Below are 15,239 nucleotides of genomic sequence, written 5' to 3' on the forward strand. Positions count from 1 at the left end.
CAGGCATATGAATGAAGGCATACACTCAAATATGCATATAAATATTTTATGGAGAAAATACATCACAAATAAATTTGGAAAGTAAGACATTTTATTTAGAATGATTGATGGGTGAAGAGAAATAAGGGGTAAAGCAGAGTGGAAAGAGAGATTTAAGGTGTTTTAGAGAAGAACATACAAAGAGAGAAGAAATCACCAAAGTGGCCCTTTGCCATCAATAGCAAATGCAAGTATGAGGAGAAGGCTGATGATTTTGCCCTGTGTGTGTGTGTGTGTGTGTATTGATTTGGGAAATGAGAAGGGTTAGCTCAAATCCATGCACAGTGCAAAAATCAAGGAAATGTGTTGATTAGTATCTTGTAATAATTAGAGAAATTGAGTGTTGGTATTGACTACAGCTCTCAAAGTATGTATAGACAAGGGATTGGAAGAATATAAAGAAATGCTGCATACTGTATGACACAGAGCATGGGAAATCTATTTTACATAGTGAACTAGAGGACAGAAAGAGTGGTGAGTATCCAAAGGTTCTCAGAGACTTTGTTTCAGGAAAATGAAGATCGAGTTAACACAATCTCTGGACAATTGTTGAACAAAGACTGTATAGTATACTGGTTTAGTAATAGCAATTAAAGCGATCATTTGTGCTCAGAACAAATGTTGTTCCAAATGAGTGTTTAATGAAAGAAGGAGATGAAAGATGACCTAAATTTGTTTGCATATTTTTATTTCTTTATTCTTTTCAGCAGAACCTGTTATTTCATTGATGAAATTTACATGAATACGGTAACACAAAGTTTTATTCAGCTGACTGTTTTGATTATGAAAAGTTCTTATTAGGGAATTTAAGGACATAGAAGATAAAATAATAGGATTAAAACACTCACAAGCAATATACACTCTAAGTGTTGAGATGAACTGTTGGATGTTATCAATTTGCCTCAAAATTTATTTTTATAATTATATTGATGTCTGTAGGACCAATGGTACCTGGAGAGTTACTATCTTTCATAGTTCCTGTATCCATCTTGATCCTTTCCTCTTATTGGAAGCTAAGTGGCACAGTTGGCAAAGAGACAGAGCTGGAGTCAGGAAGTTCTTAGTTTAAGTCCCCCCCCAAACCCTTAGACGTGTGACCCTGGGCAATTCACTTAACTTCTATTTGCCTCATTTTCCTCGTCTGCAAAATAAGGATAATACTAATATCTACCTTCCCGGGTTGTTGTGAGGATCAAATGACATACCTTTAAAACACGTGGCACGGTGCCTGTCATATAATACTATATAAATGTAAGCTATCATTATTGTTATTATTTTTTCTCCCCCTTTATCTCTTTGTATGTTTTATGTCACTTAAATTTATTTATTTTATAAGCATTCATTTTCTTTCCCACCCACTGCCTCCCATTGAACAATACAAAAAGAAAAAATGAAACCTCATAATAAATATTCACAGTACAGTGAAATATATTCCAAAATTGGCCACATCCAAAAATGTATGTGTCATTCTGCACTTTGTAGGGTGTCCTCTTGTTTTTTTAAAAGTCCTTTCTTTAGGAGGCCTGATGCCATTGGTTTGTAGAACTACAAGGGACATCATATAGATCATATTGTTTGACCCCTTCACCTTATAGGTAGGGAAACTCAGAATTAAGGAAGTGAAATATCACACCAAGGTAACACAATCATTTAGAGAAGGATTTGAGATTAATCCCTGAGCATACCAATTCTGAGTCCAGTCCATGTGGCACAGCGTTCTTCTGTCACACTTCTCTATCTCCCTCTGGCCCTTTGGATCAAGATTTATGCTACTCAGATTCTATCAATCACTTCCCAGTCCCTATTTTTTTCATTAAGTCTATGTCAGTGTCTTCAGTCATTTTAAAAAAAATTCTGATATTTGTTTTTCTAATTTGTCTAGCACATTTTTTGGTGGAGATGAGGAAGGTTTGGTTCTTAGCTTTGTCCAGTAAGTATAGGGAAGTCCTTCGTACTTACTTTTATGGCTGCCTGGAAAAAACAGAGGTACCAGAGCCATGAGGATCTGATAACCCTCCAGGGAAATGTTCTCTGAAAGGTGACAAGTAATAGCACAGGTTGCCAAAGCACAATGACTCTTTCAGGGTTTCTAACTAGACAATCTTCCTGGCTTTTCAATGTTTCATTTCAGTTAGTAAATCAGCAGTTAAAGCCTATTTATGGCCTATTCATCTTTCTTTTAACAATGATTTTAATTCCTAGTATAGCTAGCAAAACAGGTTATATGAGCAACCTAGAGGGATTTTTTTTCAATATTAGCATTTAAAAAGTCTTCAATATTGATATTTTGGATATAGACTTGGTTGGATGTGTGTGTGTGTATTCATCTTAGCCTCTTGAATTTGCTTTGTTAATTCCTCAATTGAATAGGAATAAATTTGTGGCTATATCATGAAGGATGAAGAAATAGTTAATAAATAAAAAATAGCTAAAAATAATAAATACAACTAATGCTTCATGTTCATGTACAAAATTGTAAATAGAACATAAGTAAAAATTCTGAAATCAAGAAAACTGGGAAAATGTATGTATGCATGTATGTGCATATATGTATATATATTTGAGTGTTTGTATGTATATGCTTGTGTTCATATACATGTACATATGAAACAGCTTTATAATTTCCCTGATGTAGGGAACTCCTGGTCAGGATGCTTCCTTTGTCAATGCAGATCTGTGAACTCATAGCAATCTGTAGTCTTTTATTAGAGAAAGGACAGCAACATTGAGAATTTATGTAACTTGCCTAAGGTTATACAGCCAGTATATGTCAGATGCTGGAATTTAACCCATGTACTTCTGACACCAAAGTCAGCTCTTTATGCAGTATATCAAGATCATGGTGTATGTGTGTGTGTGTCTGTATTTCTGTCATTAATATTTTTTCTATCAATAGAAGCAGCTTTTTTTAAAATTAGCCTACTGATTTTTCTTCATCACTGTTTATCATTTGCAACATTTCCATTAAGCATTATGAAATTTAGTTATTGTAAAATTGGGGCATTAGGAAATGAACCATTAAGATGAAGATATTGAATAGGGAAGTGAGCGTTTTTGTTTGGCTTCTGGTAATCATGGTGATGAAGACATATAAATGAAAATTTGTGGCATAAGACAGGAATATCTTCTAAGTTTAAGGAATAAGTCCTCTGAAGAGGAATGGCATGTATAGTCTAAACTAAAGTCCTTTATTTCTCTAAAGAAGAGATTAAAAGGAAAGTCAAGGCTGGTTACCCAGGGGAAAAGATTACACTTTGAAGTTGCATACCAAGTTTTTGCTCAAAAAGATCCCTGAATTAGAATTTGGGTATTGTAGGAAAAGGAGAGCCTAAATGCAAGAGTATCTAGGGGAGGTGGATTAATGGACAAATCAGGATGGAGTGACATGGTGAAGTTCCCAGCTGTCCCCAGTCTCAAAACAAATATTGAAGGCTAACATGCCACCAGGAATCCCTTCTATAATTCTAGATAAGTGCTTCATGGCAGATAGAGTGGAGAAATGACACTAGAAAGTCATAGGCTGATTGATAGAAGTTATCTCAAAGCATATGTGAAGAAGTTGTGGAGACTCTTCAGTTGTAGCATGTGTGAATTTGTACATGTGACAATATTAAACTGCATATACCTTTTTGTACGTGTTTGCATGTTGTCTCTCTCATTAGATCACAAGCCCTCCTCACCTCACTCTTAGATTGCTGAAACAACCTGCTGGTTGTCCTACTTGCTACGAATCTCACTCCACTCCGGTCCATCTTCCGCTCTACTGTCAAAGAGATCTTCCTAAAGCATAGGTCTGACCATGTCACTGACCTACTTAGTAAATTCCAATGGCTCTCAGTCACTTAGATGATCAAATATGAAATCCTTTGATTCGTGTTCAAAAGTCTTTATAATTTATCTGCCCTTCTAAGTATTCTTATGTTCTTACATCTTTAAGTATCTTAGCATTCTAACTTCCACCTTCCATCACATTTATGCTGCTAACCAATGACACTGGCCTCTACTGATGCTCAAACAAGACACTTCATTCCCTGACTCTGGGTTTTTTTTACTGCCTGTCCCTCATACTTGGAATGCTCTCCCTCTTCATCTCTGCCCATTGGCTTATCTGGTTTCCTTGAAGTCCCAGCTAAAATCCTCTTTCTTCAGAAAACCTTTTCTGATCACTCAAATCTAATGTCTTCACTGTGTTATTTCAAATTTGTCATGAATATAGTTTGTTCATACTTAATTATTTTTAAGTTGTCTCCTCCATCAGACTATGAGCTTTTCAAGAACAAGAACTGTCTTCTACCCTTCTTTGTTTCCCCAGTGTTTAGCACAGTATCTGACACATAGTAGGTACTTAATAAATGCTTGTTGATGTGCGTGTGTGTGTGTGTGTGTGTGTGTGTGTGTGTGTGTGTGTGAGAGAGAGAGAGAGAGAGAGAGAGAGAGAGAAATAGTATAGAATAGGTGGGATTGAGGAACACTTGGAATGACTATTCATTAATATTCACCAAGATAATATTTCACCAGGATACCCTGACCTGATAGTAATAGATAATTAACAAAATGTCTTTAAGTCAATCATAACCTGGATAATAACAGTTATGTACACAATCACCCACCCCACCTGTGCACACACAAAATGTTTTTCCCAAAGAATTCCCAGGAGAGCTCAATCCTGGATATCACATAATTCTCTCCAAGTAGTGGGTGCTTGACCCTGAGTTCATAGCCATAATTTTTATTGACATTTCCTTCTGCTATAGAATTCTCTTCCAGTGATTAGCATAGTCATCACCAGAGCAGGTGCTTAATGAAAGTTTGGTGAATGAATGCTGAGTGAACTCATCTCTTCACCTGAGCAGCTGCTTTGGTACCACATAAGGATCCCCAGAGATTTGGATAATGCAAATAATAATTTACTCCTTACTTGTTTGTTTCTTAAAGAGCTGCAGTGAATCCCCAGTCTGTTCATATCCAGCAGGTAGGAATGGGTCCCCCAATTACCTTAGTCTTGTTTCTAAACTCCCAAGCCAAGACATTAACATAAACATCACAAATATCATACAACATGCGATTGAGTAACAAAATTAGCAATAACATTTGCTTGTCTTCTCTTAATCTCTAATTAAACACAACATAAAAATCATACCCCATTACGTATTAAGTCCCTCAGGACTTTTCACTCCATTTCCTTTCTTGTTCTAAATATCTTAGCTAAGCGTATTTCTATAAAATAGGCTTTTTGCAATTCTACAAATATAACTTCCTAATGTAAATAGGATAATCTAATTTTCACTCTATCCTGATATTGTTTCATCCAACCCACTGCTGCTTACTCCTTACCTCCTAAGATGAATCCTCCTACAAGTGTGGCAGGCCATGCATACAAATACACTTTAATTGAACTGTCCTCAAAACTTACCTTTGTCACATAGGCTTTTACATGGATTGTGCCACCACAATGGCAAATCCACAACTAAGCCCTCATTTATGACATGTGCCTAGTCTTTTAAAGAATTACATTATTTTCTCTTTAAAAAAAATCAGAGTATCCCAAACACATCATCTTTCTAATCTCAGGATTCAAAGGTGCAAAAATTTTACTGACCCTTGGATACTTTCTTAGAGAATATTATAAAGGTCAGACTTCAGTTATAAAATCTTTGAGTTACCTTGCACTGTTAAACAATCACAGAAATACTAAAAGAAAAAAAGTCAACCATTCTCATAGGAAGGTGGTAACCCCAACCAGGTTCATATATTGTAAGAGAGTTTATGCTCACAAAAAAGGCTTCAGAGCTGATCAGTAAATAGCACTGTATATACCAGTGATAAAATATTTGCTTCCGCCTTTGGAAATTTGTTCCCTTCTGTTGTCTTGCTTCTTTTCCCTTCTAGCCTTAATATTTTCTCTGATGATCTTTTTCGTGTTCTCTCAATTTCTTTTATGATTACAACTCATCTCAGAAGTATTTAGGTCATGTATTTCCAATCCAATTTTTCAAGTGTTTTTGAAGCCAACCAATTTCTTAGACTTTTCCACAAATTTCGTTGTGAAAAGTATCCACTTCCTAAAACAAACAAACAAACAAACAAACAACAGCAACATGAATCACTTTCTCCCAAGTAATCAAATCAAATAAGTTTAAAGATGGTCCTTTATCAGGAAAAGACTTATAACCAAGAACCTGGATTGATAGTTTTTACTTGAAAGAGTACTCTTGCTGTCCTGGTGTGCCATTACTACTGCTGATTTTAAGACATATGTCTGTAAAAGCCTTCTTTTTCTTGTAACAAAAATAAACAGTAAATTTTATTCTTCTGATTATAATCAATAATTGCAGAGACTAATATGATATAAAATATTAATAGCTGGTCAATAGGAATTCTCATTATTTGTACTGAAGTAATAATAATAGCATTCATAGTGCTTTAAATTTTGCAAAGTGCTTTACAAATATTATCTCATCATATTCTCACAACAACCCTGAGAAATAGCTGCTATAATTATCATGATTTTACAGATAAGTAAATTGAGGCAGACAGAGTTGAAGTGATTTACCTCACACATCTAGTAAGTGTCTGAGGCCAGATATGAACTCAGGTTTTCCTGACTTCAGGTTCAGCATTCTCTCCAGCATTCTTCTAGACACCTAGACTATACAATGTATAGATGGAGTGTTGGAGCTTGAATTAGACAAAATAGGATTCTGTCTAAGGTATGGCACTCAGGAAGTGCAGTGAGGGATGCTTCTGCTGATTTTGAAAGTAAAAATAATTAAGTTAATTCATTTTAAAATAGAAAAAAAGTTTTTTATTGATTTCTTTTTTAAACCTCCCTATAATTTCCTCTAGCATCACTGTCTCTTCCCCTCTTTCCCCTAGAGAGACATACCATATTACAAATAACGTTTTTAAAAATAAAAAAATAGTAAAACGAATTAATACATTCATAGTCTGAAAAAGATGTGAAAAGGGAAGGTAGGGAATCTCATATCTTTCCTTTTGAGCAATACTTGTTCTTTATAATTTTTCAGCATTTACTTTTGATTTGTGTGGTTGTATGTGTGGTTGTTCTTTTCCATTTACATTGTTGAAGTTATTTTGCATATTGTTTCCTTGGCTTTGCTTATTTGACACTACATCAGTTCATGTAGATTTTTCCATAACTCTATTTATCACAATAAAATTTATTTCAACACATCAATATTCCATTACATTTATGTACCATAATTTGTTTAGTCATGTACCAAATTATGAGCATCTACCTTGTTTCTAATTCTTTGTCTTTATTCCTATTTTTTTGCCATCATTGCCAATTTGCAGAGTATGAGGTAAAGATCAGGCTTGTTTGGATGTGCATTTCTCTTATTATCTGCAGTGTTCTTTCATGCGGTTTTTGATACTTCACAATTCTTTTGATAATTATTTGTTGATAGCATTTAACCAGTTATCTTTTGGGAAGTGGATTTCTCATTTTTTAAAAATTTTCATTCATTTTATTTTTAATTTCTGAAATAAAAGAGGCATTTCCATAACATAGAATTTTTAAAAAGATGTCTTAAGGTTGTTTTAATTTGCATTTCTCTAATAAATAATGATTTAGAATATTTTTTCATATGACTGTAAATTATTTTGGCTTCTTTACTGGAAAACTGCCTGTTCATATCCTTTGACTGTCAATTGAAGAATGACTCATATTCTTATAGATTGACAAAGTTCTTCATATATTTGAAATATGAAACCTTTATCTGAGAAACTATCTATAAATTTTTCCCAATTTTTCTGCTTTCCTTCTGATCTTGACTACATTTGTCTTATTTGCACAAAACTTTTTTGATTTAATGTAATTGAATTTTTTTCTTATTTTTAATAGAAATCACTTGCTGTCCATAACACTTGGGACTTTACTTTTTTTTTAAATAAACTAGGTCCTATGTTAAGGTGAAGACTCAAAAACACTATTGAAGAGTAAAATTTATGGGAGTCATTATTTTCCAGCACAATTGTCCAACCTTGTCTAAGGTATATAAATATTTCTCCTTAGCCTTGGGTATAACTTCAGCCTCTACTTGGAAAACCTGGTACTATATGGAATTCCATCTGAGACTCACTTGCTGCTCAACATTCTTTATCTCAGTTGTCTCATGCTTTGCAGCTGCCTACTAAATTGTTTAATCTGCCACTTCCCTCTCCTTGGGGTCCAGAGAGTCTGTATTTTCTGAGGTGACATTTCAGTGTATATTTTATTTATTTCATGTTTAGTTTGTTTACATCTTTTCTGTTTCAGTGTTCCACACACCAGTTACTCATGGTCTAATCTTAATCTCTGATAGGATTGTACAGAAAAATCAAGAAGGGAGTTTAGAGGCCATCTAATCCAGCCTCCTTATTTTATATATGGGGAAATCAAGGTACAAAGAGGTTAAGTGCTCTGGCCAGGTTCACATAGCTAGTGAAAGTGTTAGGTGGGATTTAAATCCAGGTCTTCCTTGACTCCAAGTTATTATAACATGTATTCTCTCCACTGATATCTGAGATATTCACAAATAAGTGCCTGCTTTCAACACTTTTCACCATAATTGCTCACTGCTAACATCATTGTAGTAGGTAATGTTTTCACTTTTAATAGACTTCCCGTATTTCAGGACTTTGTTGGTAATGTTGATGCCTTATCACGTAAGTTATTATTACCATTAAATTGTAAGTATGACTCACAAGTGAGGCTGAAGAAACTGCTTGAAAAGACTTGTTTGACTTTGGAAACAGTCTGATCTTAGTCATGCAGAAAATTAACCCAATTTTCAGGATTGTAGGTAAAATCCCATCACATCAAATTTCACTACAAAGAGAGAACTTTTAGAAGTCTGAATAGTTTATAAATTTGATATTCAGTCCCAGAATAATTGAGTTAATTATGGTTGACTTTCGGGAATTAGACAAATAGGCAGTGTGGTTCTCAGCCATAGGGGTGGACTTATTATATTGAATCAAGGTCCTTCAGACTCACAATGCAATTGTCCTGTAGTCCCTCTTGGGCACTAAGTCTCCTTAACATGAATTTGTCCTCCAAAAAATATGCAATTTGAAAGCTATTTTTTTCTTTCCTTTCTGAACCCAATGAGAAAGGACGTATATATAAAGCATCAAAAGAAATCTTAGATCTCTACTTACCAGAGTTGAGTCTATCTTTCCAAATGTCAACATTAAGGGCAAGATTTTTCATTTTGAGGGAAGGAGGGAGGGGGGGAGAGAGAGAGAGAGAGAGATTGAGAGAGAGAGAGAGAGAGAGAGAGAGAGAGAGAGAGAGAGATTGTAGTTTAGTCCTTCAAATTTTTTGTAAGATATCAATGATACTTTTTACCTATAATCCTATGTTTTTAAAATTAGTAACAAAGGATTATTTGCTTAGAACATGTGTTCTTAAACTTCTTTGAGTCATAGATGTCTTTGGCAGGTTGCTGAAACCTATAGAGCCTTATTGAGAATAACGTTTTTAAATGTCTAAAATTTAAAAAAATAGGATTAAAAAGGAAACCAATTATATTGCAATACATTTATCTTTTTTGTAAGTTCATGGATCCTAGGTTAAGAAACTCTGATTATACTTATGATACCTTATTGTTTAGCACTGAATCCAGTGTCAAAGAATCAATCAGTTAATAAGCATTTAAGTCTCTACTATATAGCAGACACTGCTCTCTGGGTACACAAACAGATAGTGGTGATAAATTTCTAAAATACTATGTCCATATGTCATTCTATTTTTAGTCATATAATTTCATATAATTATCTGTTTCTTGGCAGATACTTTCAAACAAAGACTTTTTTCTGGTCCCTGTCTGCCTATGCTAGGTACTCCTATCTTGATACTGTGAGGAAATAGACTATCTACTCAAACACTCTCATTTTTCATATAAGAAAACTGAGGCCCAGGGGGAAAAGAAGACCCAGAAGCAGTAAGCTTCAGCTGTGGAATTTGAAAAAAAAATGTCCTCTGATCCTGGAGCCAATGGTCTTTTCACTCTATCAACTTAAGCAGAGGGTTATGGGAATTCCTGAAATCTCTTTGATCCTGATTTCTCAGCAGTAAAATAAGGGACTAAAACTGGATTATTTCTGAGGTCTCTTCCAGGAACAAAATGTTATGATCGGAATCAACAAAATATTTGCTGTTGAGGTGCCTGTATTTATAAATTAAGGACAAGAATCAGAGAAATCCTCTGAGTTATTTTGTGTTTGAGTTGTTGATTCCACTGGTTCACCCAACCTCAAAGACCACGCTCAGAAAAAAATGTACCTACACTAGCAAATCACCCACCCAAACAACACAGTACACCTAGAGAGTTCAAAGAAATACAAAAATAAATACTGTCTTGCAAATTTTATGGGACAATGTTAAAAATTCTAGTTCCATATCTGGAGTCTCCTGACTGGACATGTGACTTTGGATAATTTCAGTTTCCTTCCCTGGTAAAGCCTTCAGATGCTATAGAAACACAAACATATTATTATTCTTATTATTATCTCTTTTTCCTGCTCAGCTCCTTATTCCTTTAAAATTAGAAAAAAAAGAGGCTGGATAATAGGTCTTTTTTATTTCTCTTTCTTACAAAAAGGAAATATGATTTCTAGCAATTATAATGAAATTCCATGGGAAAAAAATTAGGAGACCCAGTGAATTTACTGTGTAGTAAACTCTTAGCTTTACAGTTGCTGCTTATAGTCTAGACCCCAATTTTTGGTCAACTTCTTTTTTATTGTATTCTAAAAGCTATTCATAATTCAGTTATTTGTCAATCAGAATAAAATTTCCCAAACTATTAGCTGTCAGCTCAGGTCACATAAAAACTGTATGATAGTATTCTAGAATCAAGCTTTCATCTATAAAATTGTCTCTATCGACTGCAGCAGAATCAGGGGCTTCTTTCCAACTTGTGGCAACTCCCCAACTCCAAAGCATTAGTCTTAGCTCCCATGTCCTATGGAAGGCCTAGGGGCCATTGAATGTGATTATGTTTTCTGCCCTTAACTCACAAGAGAGCAAGATCTTCAGAGCAAAATAGCTTCTTTAAGATTTTAAATTGATCATTATTGCTAGTAACAAATGAGAAGAAAAGTATTCAGATGTAATACGTGGAGTTCCCTTCTTCCATCCCCCAATTAGGAAGACTTGGGTTCAGGTTATGCTTTTGACACATATGAACTGTGTGTCCCTGGTTACATGCTTAATCAACTCTATAAGGCTATAGTTCCAGATAAGGTGCTTATCTTAATTGGTAGATAGAGTTTCCTCACTGGTACCATAGTGTGAGAACAGAGAAATTGATGTCAAGAAAATTAGGTTAGAATTCTGATTCTGACACCAGGAACTCCCTATACTAATGAAATTGAAAATCCAAGTCCCCCTCTCCAAAATAATACTTATAATAAGAATAATAATGACAGTAATAATAACAAAATTTGAAAAAATGAAAAAGGTAGGTGGCAAAACAATCTTTCCTATATTTACTTAATAATAATAACTCCCATTTATCTAGTACTTTGAAAGTGACAAAACAATCTCCTCTCAAACATGTTATAAGGAAAATACTTTGAGTCCTGTTGTGCCTATTTTACAGGTAAGGAAAGTAAGTCTTCATATGGTTAAATGAGTTATCCATGATCAAACAGTTATAAATTTCAAAACCAGTACTCACAGCCAGATTTGTTGACTACAATTCTATTGTTTCTCCACTTTACCAGATTTTGCTTTATCTTATAGATATAACCAAAATTGTAATTTTTAACTTCCCCTCTAGATCTTAATATGATATTTTAATGCAAAAATTTGAAATGAAATTCAACTATTATTTAGAGAAAAATGATTCAAAGTTTTTTTTCTCAGTTTGGGTAAGGGAATCTAGGAACAGCGTGGGGGCCATATGGTAAAGATGAAGGTTTCGATCCCATGTGAAAGATGACTGATAGAAAATGATGCCTGGAAATGTAGACTATAAGACCAGTATTGGGTATGAGGGATAATGACAATTACTGATGAGATGAAGAAGAAGATGCAGGGAAGAGTCGTACACTGTAAAACTATCTTGTTTTGGAGTCAGAGAGCTTTTGATATTGCCTCTGTCATTTATTACTTGTGTGCTCTTGGAAAGGTTCTCTCTGGACCTATTTCTTTACCTGTAAAATAAGGGAGTTGTACCCGATCCATATCTATGGCCTTTTTTTCTCCTTATACCTTCCAAAATCAGGTTTGCTTGTCTGTGTTTTACATGTAATTTATATTTTTATCAATTACATATAAACAAAGTATTTTAACATTTGTTTTTAAAAATTTTGCCTTCCAAATTCTCTTTCTCCCTCCCTTCCCTCCATCCTCATTGAGAAGGCAAGAAACATGTTATGTGTACATATACAGGCAAGCAAAATATATTTCCATATTAGCTATGTTGCAAGAGAAAACATAGACTGAAAAAATAAATCCAAGAATAATAAAAAAGTCTGAAAAGTATGTTTCAGTCTGTGTTCAGACTCCATCAGTTCTTTCTCTGGAAGTGACAGCAATTGTCAGCATAATTTCTTCAGAATTGTCATTGGTCATTGTATTGCTGAGAATAGTTAAGTTATTCACGGTTGATAGTTAGTCATCACACAATATTGTTGTGTGCAGTGTTCTGGTTCTGCTTATTACACTTTGCATCAGTCCATGTGAATTTTCCCAAGTTCTTATGAAATCATCCTGCTTGTCATGTCTTATATCATAACAGTATTCCATTACAATCGTATCTTACAACTTGTTCAGCCATTCCCCAATTGATGGGAATCCCCTCAGTTTACAATTCCTGGCCACCGCAAAAAAGAGCTGCTCTAAATATTTTTGTGAAAATAGGTCATTTCCTTGTTGTTTGATCAGTGGTATTGCTGAGTCTAAAGGTATACACAGTTTTATAGCCTGTTGGGTATAGTTCCAGATTCTTCTTCAGAATGGTTGGATTGGATCACAACTCTACCAACAATGCATTAGTTTCCCAATATTTACACGTCTCCTGCAACACTTGTTATTTTTCTTTTCTGTCATATGAACCATTCTGATAGATGTGATATGATACTTTGCAGTTGCTTCAATTTGCATTTCTCTAAAACAACAGTGATTTAGAGTATTTTTCCCATATAACTCTAAGTAGCTTTGCTTTCTTCTTCTGAAAACTATCTGTTCACATCACTTGGGTAATGGCTCATATTTTTATAGATTTGATTCAGTTCTCTAGAGTTTTGAGAAATGAGGCCTTTATCAAAGAAATTTGGTGTAAATTTTTTTACGCAGTTTTTTGCGTTCCTTCTAACCTTGGGTGCATTGGTGAAAGCTTCTAAATTTGATGTAATCAAGATTATCCATTTTACATCCTGTAATGCTCTCTTTCTATTGTTGGGTAATAACTTCTTCCTTTGTCCATAAATCTAACAGGTAAAACATTTCATGCTCCCCTAATTTGCTTATGATTTCACACTTTATGTCTAAATAATGTACCCATTTTTGACCTGATCTCTATATAAAGTGTGAGATAATGGTCTATGCCTAATTTCTGCCAAACTGCATTCCAGTTTTCCTAGCAATTTATGTCAAATAGTGATTTATTTTCCCCTAAATATTGAATCTTTGGGTCAAATAATAGATTATATGATCATTTACCACTGAGTATTGTGTACCTAATGTATTCTGTTGATCCACTAAGGTATTTCTTAGCCAGTACCAGGTTGTTTTCATGATGGCCACTTTGCAATACAGGTTTTGGAGGCAGGTTGATGGCTCAGTGAATTGAGTGCTTGGCCAGGAGTCAGAAAGAAGTGAGTTCAAATTAGGACTTAGATACTCATTATCTGTGTGACCCTGGACAAGTCACTTAACTGATGTTTGCCTTAATTCACTGAAGAAGGAAATGACAAACTACTGTAGTGTCTTTGCCAATAAAATTCCATATGGAGTCTAAACAACAATAGAATTTGAGATATAGTACTGTTAGACCATCTTCCTTGCAACTTTTTTTATTGATATTTTTGACCTTTTGTTCTTACAGATGAATTTTGTTGTTATTTATTCTATCTCTATAATTTTTTGGCAGTTTTATGGCCATGGCACTAAGTAAATTAATTTAAGTAAAATTTTCATTTTTATTTCCTTTGATTGGTTTAATCATGAACAATTAAAGTTTCTCCAAATATTTAGATCTGACATTATTTTGGTGAAAATTATTTTATAATTACATTCATATAATTCCTGGGGTTTTCTTGAGAGGTAGACCCCCCAAGTATTTATATTAGAGGGTATTCCTAAAGTCTGGACACATAGGCAAAAATGCATATATTCAAGAAATGAAATGAATGAAATTTTTATTTAATTGGAATACTAACAAATAACATCTTCAATATAATTTCCATCATTTGTGATGCAAAGGTTGATGCTCTTTGTAAGATTCATTTGAACTTGATGCAATAACTCCATATTTCTGTCAATTGCTATGTGTCCAGACTTCAGGAACACCCTGTATATGCAGTTGTTGTTTTAAATGGAATTTCTCTTTCTATGTCTTGATACTGGATTTTGTTGGCAATATATAGAAATGCTGATGATTTGTGTGTATTTGTTTTATATCTTGCAACTTTGCTGAAGTTGTTAGTTATTTCAACTAGTATTTTAGTTTATTCTGTAAGTATATCATCATAACATCTGTAAAGGGTGATAGTTTTGTTTCCTCATTGCCTAGTCTAATACCTTCAGTTTTGTTTTCTTATCTTATTGCTATAGCTAGTATGTCTAGTACAGCTAGGGCCAGACCTAGAGTCAGAAATACTCATCTTCCTGAGCTCAAATCTGATCTCAGACAACTACTAGCCATGTGAACTTCAGCAAGTCACTTAAACCTGTTTGCCTCAATTTCCTCATTTGTAAAATGAGCTGGAAAAAGTGAAGAATTGGACAGGACTGACATGACAACAACAACAAAAAGCATTTCTTGAAAAACATTAAATAATAGTGCTGACAATGGGAATCTTTGCTTCAACCCTGATCTTACTGGGTTTATAACCATTATAAATAATGTTTGCTGATGGTTTTAGATAGGTTATACTTGTTATTTTAAGGAAAATTCCATTTATTCTTATATTTTGTAGTATTTTTAATAGGAATGAGTCATATTTTGTGAAAAATCTTTCTC

Source organism: Trichosurus vulpecula, chromosome 6 (assembly GCF_011100635.1).
Source record: "Trichosurus vulpecula isolate mTriVul1 chromosome 6, mTriVul1.pri, whole genome shotgun sequence".
Lineage (NCBI taxonomy): Eukaryota > Metazoa > Chordata > Mammalia > Diprotodontia > Phalangeridae > Trichosurus > Trichosurus vulpecula.